Here is a 16719-nt window from a genome sequence, read left to right on the forward strand (position 1 = left end):
TGAATTTTAGTGAGTGAAGAACATATCAATGAATATAATTTTTACTGATAACAGTGATATAGCTGAAAACGGATGTCCAGAAATCGGACCTCATGGCGTTGCACCAGCAATTCAGGCAACACAAACATTTAGTTTCGTTACTCCGAATGATTATATGGATGATGTTGGACCTGTCCATAATTTGGAAAGTGGGTCAGGACAAATAGATTATTTTTACATATGTTAGGCGGAGACAAACTATTCAATGACATAGCCAATTAAACAAATATCAATGCAGCATTCAAACAGGCACACTCTGGTAAAATAGATACAGAATGGGAAGACACTTGCTTAGAAAATAATAAAAGCTTAAACTGGAGTTCTTACATACACTGGCATCTTTCAACTTCCTGAATCTCGTGATTATTGGTTTAGTCCAGACATTGAGTGTCCTGTTATAAAAACTGTATGACTTTTAGGAGATGCAACATTCTCACAAAATATTTTGTGGATGTTGGACAGCTAAAGGCCACATGCTTCAAAGAGTTCGCCCACTCTTGCAAATAATGAATAGTTTAAAGTACAAGTACAATCCAGGCAGAGAATTAGCCATTGAAGAAGCAATGATCCCATTCAAAGGTTGCAATGTTATTAAACAGTATATAAAAGAGAAACCAGTAAAGTAGGGTTTCAAAGCATGGATGCTTGCCACTCCGGAAGGATTTCACAAGAGCAATATATTTTGTGGTAAATAGTAACCCAGGAACAAGGACATGCTGCTGGGAAACCAGGTTATTAGAAGACAGGTTAGGGTCACACCATCATGTTTATTTTGACAATTTTTTCTCATCCGTGCGGTTACTACAAAACTTTCATGACAATGGAGGCTTGTGCACCTAAAAGACATGATCGTAAAAACTGGCCAGCTGAACTAAAGAATCCTAAATCTCAAACTGAAAAGGGGAGAAAGTATGACAGCTTTGCATGGCAGAAAAAAAAAGAGAGAGAGAGATGGGGGGGGGTTCGGGCGTATGTGTAGATAGATCACATCAAAAACGTTCTTACTATAGTTTGGGAAGGAATGACACTAATCAACCACCACCTCAAAGAAATTTTAGACTGGATGTTTGAACCAACAACCTTATGACTCCAGGAATAGAGATATGGATATGATGGTATGTTTTTTAATATTATTAAAAATTTGAACATTGTGGTCAGTAGTTTTTATTATATTTAACTCTGTCTGAAACAATGTGCTCTGCATCAATTTTTCCTAAATAATAGGTTGAAACCTGAGGATGAACGGATTGAAAATGTGGGCAGGAAAGGGTTAAACTGATCCTATGCTTGTTACGGAGAAAAAAAAAAAAATGTACCCACTCCAATTAGTGTACCGCTCATAACCCTGCAAACAATATCTTCATGGTCTTAAAGCTAGCCGTTGCAGTGGGCATTTCATAGTACAATATTTATAAAATCCACTGCGCTTTTGTGGGTTTGCCTGAGGACTATTACCTACTTCCCACTCAAAAGATAAAATTTTGGATACATATTCCCTCTACATTGCAGTTTTGCTGAAAAATATTAAAAGTTCAACAAGTTTAACAGAAATTCTTTATATAATAAGAACAATGGTCCGACAACATGGCTGACTCATTCTTATTCTATAAATAATGTGAGCGCCTACTGGGCGGTTGCAGTATTAATTCTGTCCACCTCAACAGTGTAAAGCTTAGTACTATTGAATGCCATCCTCAGAGACTCTGGTTTGATTCCTGGTATTGCCATAAATTTAAGATTAGCAGTAGGGCTGGTAGGTGTTTAAATAGGCACATTTAATTCGCCTCCATTAGGGGTGCGCACCAAAAAAGCTGCACTACATCGTGATGAGGAAACCAATTACCTTTTTAGTATTCATTCTCCTTGCCTGATATCAATTAAATTCATGGCTGTAATTCTTATTCTTTTTTGCTAGGGGCTTTACGTCGCACCGACACAGATAGGTCTTATGGCGACGATGGGATGGGAAATGCCTAGGAGTTGGAAGGAAGCGGCCATGGCCTTAATTAAGGTACAGCCCCAGCATTTGCCTGGTGTGAAAATGGGAAACCACGGAAAACCATCTTCAGGGCTGCCGATAGTGGGATTCGAACCTACTATCTCCCGGATGCAAGCTCACAGCCACGCACCTCTACGCGCACGGCATTCTTATTCTTTGCAATTTCTAATTGCATACCCAATACACACAATACTAAAGGTTGATATTTTATGGTATTTACCCAAAGTTATATTCACCTAAGGAGAATCAACCTCTTCTTCCAATTTCTATTTTCTTGTTGTTGTTGTTGTTGTTGTTGTTGTTAATTGATTAATATTATAAAAAAGTGTAAAAACATTTGTTATAATTCTGTGTACACCTACCTTCCTAATAACTGTTGAAATATTTGAAATCACAATAACAAAATTAAAAAAACAGACAAAAAATATAATCAACAATAATTAAGAGTAATTTTATAAAAAAAAATGTGATCGTGAATTTTTTTTTTTTTTTTTTTTTTGCTATTTGCTTTACTTCGCACCGACACAGATAGTTCTTATGGCGACGATGGGACAGGAATGGGAAGGAAGCGGTCATGGCCTTAATTAAGGTACACCCCCAGCATTTGCCTGGTGAGAAAATGGGATACCAATGAAAGACATCATCAGGGCTGCCAACAATGGGGTTTGAATCCACCATATCTCGAATGCAAGTTGATAGCTACGTGACCCAAAACGTGTGGCCACTTTCTCAGTTTAACTCAAGACCAGGTCAGAAAATTGGAACAAAGGTCTTTGGAATCGACAAAAGTAACTGGTCTTCGTCTGATCGGAAAACAATACAAGACATGTTATAAAAAATTTGCAGGCAAGTTGGTGCCAAAGTCAAATCCGGATGTTTTGCTTAGGAATGAAAAGATTTTAATCAAGGAAATGATGTACAGAGTAATGATTCAGGAAACAATGATCCATCACGGTTAGAATATGCTTCAAGACGTTTTCACAGCTTCAAACTACTGTATTCTAGGCACTAATCCACTAAGGTATTAACCCTTTCCACTCGAATTATTTGTACGTCCTGATTTCTCCCAACTCGCATTTATTTCTGTCAGCATTCTTCATATTTTAAAACCTGGTGTTAAGTACTGGTTGTAACAATAATACAGGAAGAAACTACAAAATTAATGAATGTATGGTATTTACATGACACAAAATCATGTTTTTCACTTTCTTAACGGTATGTCTTTAGTGTGTGGAAGCGTTCAAAGCAAATGCTTGTATGGAGCCCTGCTTGCTTATCCAACCAGTCTGCACTAAATTAATCCTGCATTTTTGCCTTACTGTTCATCCCCATGTTAATAATTGTATCAATAAATGCCTTCAGCTCTTCTAATGTCACAGCTTTCCAAGAAAACCAGATAGATCTCTTCAGAAGTGGAGTATTTTGCTGTAATTTATATTTCGGCAAATTTGTTTGTCTCATGGACAATAGAGGTTATCAACTGATCAGTAAAAAATAGCTACCAGTACTCTAGTTCTATTTTAAGTCTATTGCCACAATGTATGAATGCACCGACTAATCTGTAAGGACATTTGGGTAATCCTGCATCACCCGTTCTCCGCGATCTCCAAGGTATGTTTGAAGTCAGCACTGTATCACTGGGACCGGGACGAGTCAAAATACTATCGCCGCCTCCATGATTTCTTGCGACGCTGATATTGATATCGCCATTTGAATCACTAATAGATATATCTCTTTCATTGCCAGATTCAAAATTTTCATCATTTTCATGGTCACTATAAAAACAATCAGCCGAAATAGACGCAAGAATCTCAGCTTCGGTCAGACTGTGCGCCGCCATGTTGCTTCACGCGACTGCTTTCCATTGTCAAGGAAACGGAGCAATTTTGCCAAGCAAAGAGAAACTAAAACACACCTATTTGGTTTCTTTCAGTTTCCGGAAGGGACCAGCACTTACGAAACGAAGTACAAAAGACCTGGCATTCCAGGTAACCTAGCAACGAGCGGCGAAACATTGTGTCGACTCAGGGTCGACACACGAGCTATAACGCTGAGTGACGGCTGTCGACCTCAGGTCGACACACGAGCGGAAAGGGTTAATATGGTCCCTCTCCAGGGCATTCAGTAATACAACCTTGGGAATGACTAAGTGGGGATGAGTGGGATCTGGTAAATGCAGTGAGGGCAAAGTTTAAGGGAGCAGAGATTGTTATCAGAGGGATACTGACTGGAGGGATTTAAATGAGACTGTGAAGTGGGTATGTGGGAAACTGGGAATGAGACTGGTAGTTCCTAATGGGTGGGCAGGAGATAGGGATCTACACTCCGATGGCCTTCACTTGAAGAGCAGTGGCATATGTAAGTTAGGAGGTTAGTTTCAGTTAGTTAGTTATGCCCAATACATAGTTCAAGTAAAGCTTAAAGCTTGGGCTTAAGCGAGGTACAGAGGTTATAGAATATAGTAAACATAAATTTAACGACAATCTGCCACCCTATATGTTGTCATATGGCCCATGAACAACTCTTGTTGTTATCCAAAAGCCCTGGCAAAAGGCAGCTGAATAATAAAAGCTAAAATAATGAAATAAACAACATCAGCAGTCGGCATGCAAGGTTTAAACAACCTTCTTCTCACCTCCCGCCGAGTTTGCAGCCTGACACAATCCAGACCATACGAGGGGCATTTGAAATGTCCGTGCAAAAATAAAAACTACTTGCGTGTTTGGGGTAAACCTTTTTTATTTTTCGACATAGTCTCCTTTTAGGCTTATACACTTCGTCCAACGATGTTCTAGTTTGTTGATCCCCTCCGAATAGTAGGATTTGTCCTAGTCTGCAAAATATCCATTAGTGTTTGCAATCACCTCCTTGTTTGAATGAAATCTTTGTCCCGCCAGCCATTTCTTCAAATCGGGGAACAAATAGTAGTCCGAGGGAGTCAAGTCTGGAGAATAGGGGGGATGTGCAACGAGGTTGGAATCCTATTTCCATTAATTTTGCAACCGCAACTGTTGAGGTGTGTGCTGGTGCGTTGTCGTGATGGAAAAGGACTTTCTTGTGGGCCAATCGCGGGCGTTCTTCTTGCAGCTCAGTTTTCAAACGGTCCAATAACGATGAATAATATGCACCTGTAATAGTTTTACCCTTTTCCAGATAGTCGATGAGGATTATCCCTTGCGAATCCCAAAAGACAGTCGCCATAACCTTTCCGGCCGAAGGAATGGTCTTCGCCTTTTTTGGTGCATTACATTGTTGTTTGGTCTCAGGAGTATGGTAATGTATCCATGTTTCATCCACAGTGATGAAGCGACACTTAAAGTTCTCCGGATTCTTCTAGAACAGCTGCAAACCATCCTTGCAACACTTCACAAGATTTCGTTTTTGGTCAAGCGTGAGCAATCGCGGCACCCATCTTGCGGATAGCTTTCTTATGTCCAAATATTTGTGCTAAATATTATGTACCCGTTCAATCGAGAGGCCCACACAAATAGCAATCTCACGCACCTTAACTCTTCTGTCATCCATCACCATATCATGAATTTGATCAATGATTTCTGGATTCGTAACCTCCACAGGCCATCCAGAACATTCAGCGTCACTTGTGCCCATATGGCCAGTCCGAAAATTTTGAAACCACTTATAAACTGTTCTAATCGAAGGTGCAGAGTCACCAAAATGTTTATCAAGCTTCTCTTTAGTCTTCTGAGGCGTTTTGCCTTTCATAGAGTAATGTTTAATCACAACACAAAATTATTTTTCGTTCATTTCTTGAAAATCACTCGACTTCCTTGATTCACACGAATGCCAAACACAAAGAAATAGACCAATATGGCTGAAACTTTGTGTGCGTTCATTCAAGAGATGCTACTAACTAAACATGACCTCTATACGCGCCGGTGGTGCCATCTCTCGGACTTTGCACGGACTTTTCAAACCACCCTCTATGCTGACCTCTCCTCTGACTTACTTAGGTTGCAAACTCAGCTTAGCGTTGCATCATTCGCCGAGCTGGTGAACCACATACTAACTATTTACTTATTCATATTCTGCACTACTTCCTCTTTACTGATCCAAATATACCATTGAGCTTTCCAATCTAATCCAAATTACCTTCATTCCTCTCTGAATTCACTAACCATTACTGCTTCTCAGCCATTTCAAACACTAAGCCTTACAATAAATAGCCACAATCTTGCACTTTTCTTTCTCGTCACCCAGCCTCAACTAACCACTCTTCTATTCAGAATACTCGCAATCATATACCACCCTTAATCACCACTTGCATTACTATTCATATGCCACAAACTTGCACTTCCTTTCACGTCACTCAGCCTCTTAAAATTACAAACCCAAACCAACTACTCCTTTCAAATTCTCCTCTATCTTACCAACTACCCATTCTTCGATTCAGATTACTCACAATCAAATACTCCACTTAATCACAACCCCACTCCTCCTTTTCACATCAATCAACCTCCTATCCTCCTAGCTTTCAACCTCCAGAATATCTTATATACTTCACATTCCAAAACCATTCCAAATTACCATATATTTTACATCCAAATTACCTTAATTATTCTCGAATCACTAAGCTTTTCGATACTAAGCCTTACAGTACATAAACCACAATCTCACACTTTCCTTTCATGTCACTCAACCTCTTATAATTACAAACACAGCCAACTCAATATTTCAATTTCTCCACCATCTCCCGAGCTAACCACTCTTCAATTCAAATTATCGCACTTCCTTCATCTCATCATCTAATCATTCTTCAATTCAAATTGCTCACAACCAAGTACCACATCCAACCACTTTAAATTCTTAAACATGCTACCTAAGTATTATATACCACTCTCCAAACATACCAGCGTCTACCTCACCAAAATAAACTCTTCTCCTTCCAACATCACTCAAAATATACCATAGTACTTTCCAATCTCATCCAAATTATCTTGCTTACACTCAAAATTCACTCATCGATACCAACTCGCAACCATTTCAACCACTACGCATAACAATAATCACTACTTACATTGCTATAAATAAACCACAATTTCATTTATACTCAAATCACTGAACATTTCAATATTACAATTCAAATTGATCATAACCAAGTCCAACATCCATCCACTTTGAACTCTTATCCTTAAAATTTCCTTATATACTCCGCCAGCCCCAAATGAACACGCTACGCAACTATTATATACGTCTCTCCAAACATACCACCGTCTACCTCACCAAAATACACTCTTCGCATTCCAACATCACTCCAAATATACCATTGATCTTTCCAATCTCCTCCAAATTACCTAGAATCCATTCTAGATTCACTCACCGTTACCAATTCTCAACCATTTCAATCACTAACATTACAATAAACATATCATTAACTCTCACGCTTTTCTCGTCGACTCAGCCTCTTATAATCAAATAGCACACTCAGCCACTACTTACATTACTAGAAAAGAACTAAACCACAATCTCAACTCTACTCAACTCACTGAACCTCTCAATACTACATGACTTTCCTCCATCATTTACTCTCTTTTAATTAACTTTCTACTTCTCGTCACTACACCCTTCTCCTTTTTATCCTTCTTACCCCACACATCTTTTAAACTCGTGCTTCTCCCTTTCCTCAAAGTTTCCCCTTTACTAGATGTCTCATCTCTTTCTGCCCTTCACAATACTTCTTCCTTTCATTTACCAAGTCCACTTCGTATACATCCTTATTTGCTTCTATGATAGCGTTCCTGACTGTTCTCCCCAGTGTCATGTTCATTTGGATTAAGAGAGACATGGGAAGTGAAGGGATGAAGAATTTAAAAGTTCTTAACAAGCATATGGTGAGAGCCAGACACCAAGGCCTGTCTCTATATTGCAATCATCTCTCCTTCCTTCCTCAGAACTTACCACCCCCGAAGCAATTTCTATGACTTCATTGGACCCTGATCTTCCTCTTGCCTCGTGTCCATCTTCACCGGGAAGGGTTCCCGCTGGTATCCATTCCTCCACTCTCGTCCCCGCATCTTCATACCGAGTCATCCTTTCTTCTAGTTCTAGTAGGTTTGTTACGGACTAAAGTCTTGTCCACCTGCCATTAGTCACTACTAGTTGCTGTCCTCTGATGTATGCTTTCAGGCCTTGGTGTCTGGCTCTCACCATATGCTTGTTAAGAACTTTTAAATTCTTCATCCCTTCACTTCCCATGTCTCTCTTAATCCAAATTTTGTCATTCTGAATGTTACCCGTGTTTCTCGGCCATCAGAGTAGATAGCAATTTCACTTTTATAGGCCTGCTACCCTGAACTTTACCTATTCTTTTCACATCACCTATATCCACCTCACTAAAACTGGTTTTCATTTTTCCCTATATAAGCTCCACCACTTTATATATTGTGATTTACATAAAGGGAGACAGGGCAGACAAGGGGACAGTGATGATATTATAGGGAGCTGAAAGCCAAGCAAAGATGACAAAGATTCTACCGTTAAACTAGAAGTATTGTAATTAAAGGAACAGCCTTAAGTAATTTAATAGATATATAATTACAACCCCCCCCCCCTGCAAACTGTGTGACTTGCTGCGGTGGGGAGGCTTGTACGTCCCACTGAAGCAGATAGAGTCGCAGGTGCAACCATATTGGACGGGTATCTGTCGAGAGACTAGACTAACGAATGGTTCATCAAAATGGGGGTAGCAGATTTTCGGAAGTTGCAAGGGTGGCAGTCTTAGACGACCGACTGATAGGGCCTTGTAATTATACTCAACATGGCTTAGCTGTGTTAATACTGCTACACAGCTGAAAGCAATGGGAAACTGCAGCTGTAAATAACTCCCGAGGATCTCGGTGTGGGACTACACGAGAAGGGGCAATCAAAAGGAAGATGGATATTGACAATCTGTGAGCCGGTGTGTGAAATGTGTTAAGACGTTCAGATCGTTGTGCTATGGTAGAGAATCTGCAAAGGGAGATGGATAGACTAAAGTTACATGTAGCTGGTAAAAGTGAACTACGTTGGCAGGAAGAGCAGCAGTTTTGGTCAGGCGACAACAGAATTATCAACACAAAATCAAACAGGGGAAATGCAGAAGTTGGTTTAACAATGAATAAGACAATAGAGCAGCGGGTAAGCTCCTATGACCAGCATAGTAAAAAGATCATTGCTGCCAAGATAGACACCAAACCAATGCCCACCACAATAGTGCAGGTCTCTATACCTACTAGTTCAGCAGATGATGAAATGGAGAGAATATATGAAGAGATAGAAGATTTAATATAATATGTAAAAGGTGACGAGAATCTAATTGTGAAGGGAGACTGGATTGCAGTGGTAGGCCAAGTAAGGGAAGGTATACAGTAGGAGACTTCTGACTGGGACAAAGGAATGAAAGAGGAAGTCAGCTGGTTGGGTTCTGCACCAATCATAATTTAGTAGTCCTTGCTAATACTTGGTTCAAACACCACAAACGTTAGCTGTATACGTGGACGAGACCTGGAGACAATGAAATATATCAGATAGACCTCATTATGATTAGGCAGAGGTCCAGAAACCAGGTGTTGGATTGCAAAACTTTTCCACAGGAGTAAGTAGATGTGGACTCTGCCACAACTTTGTGGTCGTGAAATGCCATCTGAAATTGATGAAACTGACGAAAGGAAGGAATGCAAGGAGATGGGGTCTACACAAGTTGAAAGAAAAGAGTGTGAGGAACTGTCTCAAGCAACATGTTGCACAAGGACTACATGAACAGGCTGAAGGAAACACAATACAGTGCGCTCCCGATAATTTGCGTGCGGATAATTCACAGGTCTCGGAGAGTTATTTTTTGAAGTATTAATTCTTACACCCACTAATCATCATCCTGAGTACAATTATCTCAGCTTAGTTTAAAAGAATTTTAATGCGATGCGTGGAGACAAAATCACTGATATTTGAGGAGACTGGACTTTGTTTCTCTACGACGTAGCACTAGGCCTATACGCACACTGCTGCCAGAATGCTGCAAACTTGGAAACATTCGAGCATGTTGCTGTGCATGGCACAGCACAGATTACCGTAATCTTGGAAGCAGAGACAGTGAAAGAAGAATGCACTCGGAATTTACCCTCCCTTTCCCCACAGCCTACGGTCGCTGAACTGTAAGCCAAGTGAAGGGTAGGTGCGCCGGCAGCAAGAGTATTGTAGGCTACTGTACTTGAGAAGTGTGAACGGAGTGCGGACGTCTTTTTGAAGTTTCGAATAAGTCAGTACTGTAGTAAGCGTTTTCAAGATGAGTGGTTGAAAAATGAAATATAAAAGGTTAACCGTCAGTGAAAGACTGAAAATTATAGAAAGACTGGAGAAAGGCGAGGCGTCATTAATGTCAGCCTGCAAGTTTGGTGTAGGTGAAACAACAGTGAGAGACATGAAGAAACAAAAGGAAACCCTCATCAAATTTTCTGCTAATTGTGATCGTTCATCATCCCGGAAATCAATGAGAACATCGGACTATCCAAATCTAGACGAAGCCATGATACGGTGGTTTAATAAAAAACGAGCGGAAGGTATTCCTGTGTCCGGCCCAATGTGTGCTGAGCAAGCAAACCATTTTCACTATGCTCTTGGCTTAGAAGGCGATTTTAAAGCACCTTCTGGCTGGCTTACACGGTTTAAGAAACGCTATGGAATACAAGAAATTGCTATTCACGGAGAGGAATTTCAATCATTCATTGAAAAATAACAGCTTGACCTTAGATAACTTTACAATGCAGACGGAACAGGGTTGTATTGGAAATGTTTACAGTCCCGAACATTAGTGATGCAACAAAAACAGCAAGCCCCAGGCCGCAAAACATCCAAGGAAAGAATAACCATTATGGCGTGTGCTAACGCAAGTGATCATTAATTAAAATTATTTGTACAGCTGAAGATGACGCAAAAATGCGCCAAAGCTAGTATTGCAGAGATGCCAACTATTACGATTCAATCGTAATAATTACGAATTACCCATAATAATCACGCCTTTACGAATCACACACCACAAATTACGATTTTTTGTTGATTTTTAAATCTAAGTGTATGAAGTGTTCAAAAGGATACACAAGGCGGCTTGAATTCTCAGAATATTATTTTCGGATTTCTCAGTAATAATTTATACCCCTTTCCTGTCCCTCGTTTAAGAATATTTCGAGTTTTCATACGCCGAACACAGTGTGTGCTTCCAGTACCGGAAATATAGGCATCTGTGAAGTGGTATATCCTGCGGAGTTGTTGTCTTTGTTCGTCACATGATCAGATTGCCATGCAAGTATGCGAATTCTTTTGTCTTTGTTTTGGCGGTAAAGTGGTGACAGACTCAGTTGAATTGTGAATACTGTGTGCGTGACTGTTGAACAAGTATTTATTGCAATTTTGGTTGCCAAATTTACATATAATGCTCTTCTAGAATATATGCTAATCGTGTGTTACGAAATGCGAAAGGTTTGAAATAACGAAGCGACTTCTTGTGCAGGAAAATACGTGTGATTACGTTACCATGACTAGTGACGCTAGTAATAAATATAGTTGAAAAATTTAGGGAGGTATACTCGGAAGAATGGCCCTGTTTAATGCGTTCCTCAAAATCTCTTTCACACGTGTTTTGTAGTGTGTGTAGCCGCGGTGTTTCGGATGCGCATGATGAAGAATAACAAGACTGAATTTCGTGCTAATATGAACTCCGAACTGTTAAGTGCTCTGTTAGTGCAGAGGATGCACATGATATGAAAAGAAAAAGCATGTCAGCAGTGTACGTTTACCAAACAGCAACTACAAGCTTTAAATGATATGTAAGATCACGAAGAAAAACATTCTACGACCCCCCCCCCCCCCCCCGGTGCCCTAACGGCTGCATTACGAATTACCTTTCTTGAAAGTTGGCATCTCTGGTATTGTATATAGTTATAATGTTGTAAATACATCTATAAACAACATTATTATTGTATTGAATAGGTGGACATTAAAAGTTAATTAATTGTAATTCTCAGTTCAATACGGACAAAAAACCCTTTCCCTTTAGTATATCCCCAAATATTGTACCAATTACTGCTGCTATTTTAGCTTTCAACTTTTGTATCTTATTGGGAATATCTTTTATCATCATACATATCATCATCGATAATTTCAGTACTTCGCTAGTATTAGTCACTGCCTCTACCTGAACATTATACCTATGTCCAAGTGTACATACTTCCGCCTCACATATACACAACATTTATTCATTTTTAATTCCTGGAATATCCTCCTTGGAACCTGCTTTCATTTAAAGTATGTACCTTACAATTTTTCACAAAAATTCATATGACTGCCAATTATACTTGCCATCATCTTGACCTAGGCTGAGTTTTCTCCCAAAGTCAGTTTCCTTATTTGCCAGGCAGATTAGCAAAGACATTTAAGGCGCTAGCTTTCTAAGTTTAAGTTGGCAGGTTCAATCCTGGCTCAGTCCGGGGGTGTTTGACGGTGCTTAAATACGTCAGTCTCAAGTCGGTAGATTTACTGGCACGTAAAAGAACTTGCACAGGACAAAAGTTTGGTACCTTGGGGTCTCCTTACTTTCCTGTACAAATAAATCGGAAAATAGGCAAATAATTCATTATTGTTTGCACATAGGAGCTACACCGCATAAATGGAGCCCTGAGGTACCTTACTTTGTATACAGGGGCTCGTATGGTAGCCACGAAAGATAACAGTCACCGCAATGTAACAAGTACCATGAGGTTTTGATTAGCAGTCAAAGGGACACACCATCATTCAAATATTGTGAAATAAGAATGCATATCAACACCTCAAGATTTTCGGTTTGACGTCCGTTTTGACTAAGCCCTCATAAAAACGAACTACTGCCAATGTAAAATCTGATCGTCAAAACAAGACTAGTTCGATGAAACTACCTATTTTAGCATTTTACCGTTCACAACTAATAAATTACAGAAGCATGCCTCAAATTAATATCTGAAGCAGAATTCCAACGTATCCAAGATTTTAATCTTCAGACACCAATAAATTTTTAACAAAAAATACGACTCAAATTTTAACACAAGAAGTCAATTAACAATTGTTTTTAATAAACTAGAACTTGCAAAAAAAAAAAAATTTAGCCAAATTTTCATCATTATGAAGATATTACTGTTTTGGACGTTATAGTATTGTCATTCATATTGTTAAACTGTCAATGTGTTCATAAATTCCTATGTTTATGCATTTTACTACTTAGTTTTAGAATTATAATTAAGCACAAATTTGTCAAAGCATATTAAAAAATGACAGGTCTTAACCTTGAGATGATTACAAAGGCTGAGGATGCTTGAAACCAAACAAAACATGTCCCTATAAAGTAGTGTTGTAGCAATACGAATTTCTAACAACATAAAATCAATTGTATTGAAAAGGTGGAATAGAAAAATAAAAAATTCAAAATTGTAAGCATATTAAACCAGTGATATTTCTGGTGGTCACCAAGATGAAGTTTTGAACAGACTAACAAAATCTAGTGAAATAATTGTTCCAAATAGTGTCTCTGATATAGTAGGTCCTAGCAGTTCCTCAGAAAGTGAAACTGTTCCCATCTGGCAAATTCCAGTAGGTAATCGCGCACAATTTTCTTTCATGGGTACATGTGGCGTAAGTGACGCTTACGGTGCTGCAAGGAGTGATTGCACTCCATTTGAATGTTTTCCACCTTTTGTGACAATAATATACTTGATGAAATCATGCATCACACTAATTTATATGCTACACAAACTGATGAATGAAGCAGATGTTTCAAATAAATCTAGGCTTCACGCATGGACACCAGCAGAGAGATAGGAAATGGAGAAATTTATAGGCCCCATAGGTTACAAGGGTATGGTGCAGCTAAATTCATTACGGGGACTATTGGAGCAAGAACCCGTTATACAAGAATGAAATAGCTCCAAATACTATGAGTAGAAATTGCTTTGAAATGCTACTTAGAATGTGGCATTTTTCAAATAATGAAGAGTGCATGGAAGGAGACAGACTCCATAAAATTCAGCCTCTTGTTTCCAGGATGGTTTTCAAATTCCAGGAAATATATACTCCTGGAGAAGTATTTTGTGTTGATGAGACATTGGTTCTATAACGGGGAAGGCTTCTAATGAGACAATACATACCTCAAAAGGCACACGAGTATGGCATAAAATATTTTAAATTGTGTTGTGATCGTGGGTATTTGTATAACCTAAAGATATATGCAGGTAAGGAGAAAGATTCTTGTCAGTCAGTTCCCATATCCATTGTTCTGGAATTATCGCAGAATCTACTAAAAAAATCAGATAAAAAATTAGATGTATGGCTTTTAAGGCGTTTGCTTTATTAACCAGCGTTTCGTCTTAGGTCTGACACTAGACTCATCAGAGTGGGATGTGTCAGACCCTACCCTACTCAACGCGGGCTGTACACTAGTGATAAACAACTTCTACAACAGTCTCGAATTGGCTAATATCCTGTTAGATAATAAGACATCTTGTGGGAACTCTCCAGCAAAATAGGCGCTGCAACCCAGCTGAAGTTATTGGCAGGAAACTCAAGAAAGGTGATATGTACGCTCTTGAGAATGAGAAAGGGATCTGTCATCAAGTGGCACGACAAGAGAGATGTGCTCCTTCTATCAACAAAGCATACAGGTCAGACTGTTAAAGTGCAGATGCGCAATGGAACTGTACACAAACCAACAGGTATTGTTCATTACAATGCAGGAAAAGGTTCGATAGATGGGGAGAAGGAAAATGATGTTGGTGAAATTATGCTTCAGGAAGTGGAAAGGATGGTAAATAAATTCCATTGTCATAAAGCAGCAGGAATAGATGAAATTAGACATGAAATGGTGAAGTATGGTGGGAAGGCAGGGATGAAATGGCTTCATAGAATAATAAGATTAGCCTGGAGTGTTGGTAAGGTACCTTTAGATTGGACAAAAACAGTAATTGCACCTATCTATAAGTAAGGGAACAGGAAGGATTGTAACAACTATCAAAGTATCTCATTGATTAGTGTACCAGGCAAAGTATTCACTGGCATCTTGGAAGGGAGGGTGCAATCAGTTGTTGAGAGGAAGTTGGATGAAAACCAGTGTGGTTTCAGATCACAGAGGGGCTGTCAGGATCAGATTTTCAGTATGCGCCAGGTAATTGAAAAATGCTACGAGATGAATAGGCAGTTGTGTTTACTTTCGTAGATCCACAGAAAGCATATGACAAGGTACCGAGGGGAAAGAAGTTCGCCATACTGGGGGACTATGGAATATAGATTATTGAAATCAAAGGCATTTATGTTGACAATTGGGCTTCATTGAGAATTGATGGTAGAATGAGTTCTTGGTTCAGGATACTTACAGGGGTTAGACAAGGCTGTAATCTTTCACCTTTGCTGTTCGTAGTTTATATGGATCATCTGCTGAAAGTTATAAAATGGCAGGGAGGAATTCAGTTAGGTGGAAATGTAGTAAGCATTCTGGCCTATGCTGACGACTTGGTCTTAATGGCAGAATGTGCCGAAAGCCTGCAGTCTAATATCTTGGAAGTTGAAAATAGGTGCAATGAGTATGGTATGAAAATTAGCCTCTCGAAGACTAAATTGATGTCAGTAGGTAAGAAATTCAACAGAATTGAATGTCAGATTGGTGATACAAAGCTAGAACAGGTCGATAATTTCAAGTATTTAGGTTGTGTGTTCTCCCAGGATGGTAATATCGTAAGTCAGATTGAATCAAGGTGTCGTAAAGCTAATGCAGTGAGCTTGCAGTTGCGATCAACAGTATTCTGTAAGAAGGAAGTGAGCTCCCAGACGAAACTATCTTTACATCGGTCTGTTTTCAGACCAACTTTGCTTTACGGGAGCGAAAGCTGGGTGGACTCAGGATATCTTATTCATAAGTTAGAAGTAACAGACATGAAAGTAGCGAGAATGATTGCTGGTACATACAGGTGGGAACAATGGCAGGAGGGTACTCAGAATGGGGAGATAAAGGCTAATTTAAGAATGAAGTTGATGTATGAAGCTGTACACATAAACCGGCTTCCGTGGTGGGGTCATGTGAGGCGAATAGAGGAGGATAGGTTACCTAGAAGAATAATGGACTCTGTTATGGAGGGTAAGAGAAGTAGAGGGAGACCAAGACGACGATGGTTAGACTCAGTTTCTAATGATTTAAAGATAAGAGGTATAGAACTAAATGAGGCCACAGCATTAGCTGCAAATAAGGGATTGTGGCAACGTTTAGTAAATTCACAGAGGCTTGCTGACTGAACGCTTAAAGGCATAACAGTCTATCAAGCTGATGTATGTATGATGTATGTACCTTCTTTGTTTTTCCCTCGTCTCCCCTTTCAGTTAATCCCTCTCGCCAGAATCTCTCATCACTTGCACGTCTATTACCTCCAGCAATGAATAAGATTAGTAAGATACTCAATCAACACATCAAGACACACAGAGATAATTTTGTGTGTGAAATTTTCTTTTTTACAAAGTACTACCGATCACAACAGTAAACTCACAGCATTAACTTTGTTACAACTGGATTCAATTTCACTTGCTATACCATCATCCTCAGATAATACACATCCTAAGTGCTTGAAATGATCTAATTGTTTCAATTTTGTACTCATTTCTTGGCATTTAATCCTCTTAAATTT

At 39.3% G+C, this 16719-nt stretch overlaps 1 protein-coding gene across 1 annotated transcript in view; it reads right to left on the reverse strand.

Annotated features, from left to right (window-relative positions):
• Positions 1-16719, reverse strand: part of LOC136864226 (lysine-specific demethylase 5A) — an 843789-nt gene that overhangs the window by 35914 nt on the left and 791156 nt on the right. The gene's annotated exons all lie outside the window — the stretch shown is intronic.

Source organism: Anabrus simplex, chromosome 2 (genome assembly GCF_040414725.1).
Source record: "Anabrus simplex isolate iqAnaSimp1 chromosome 2, ASM4041472v1, whole genome shotgun sequence".
NCBI classification, from domain to species: domain Eukaryota; kingdom Metazoa; phylum Arthropoda; class Insecta; order Orthoptera; family Tettigoniidae; genus Anabrus; species Anabrus simplex.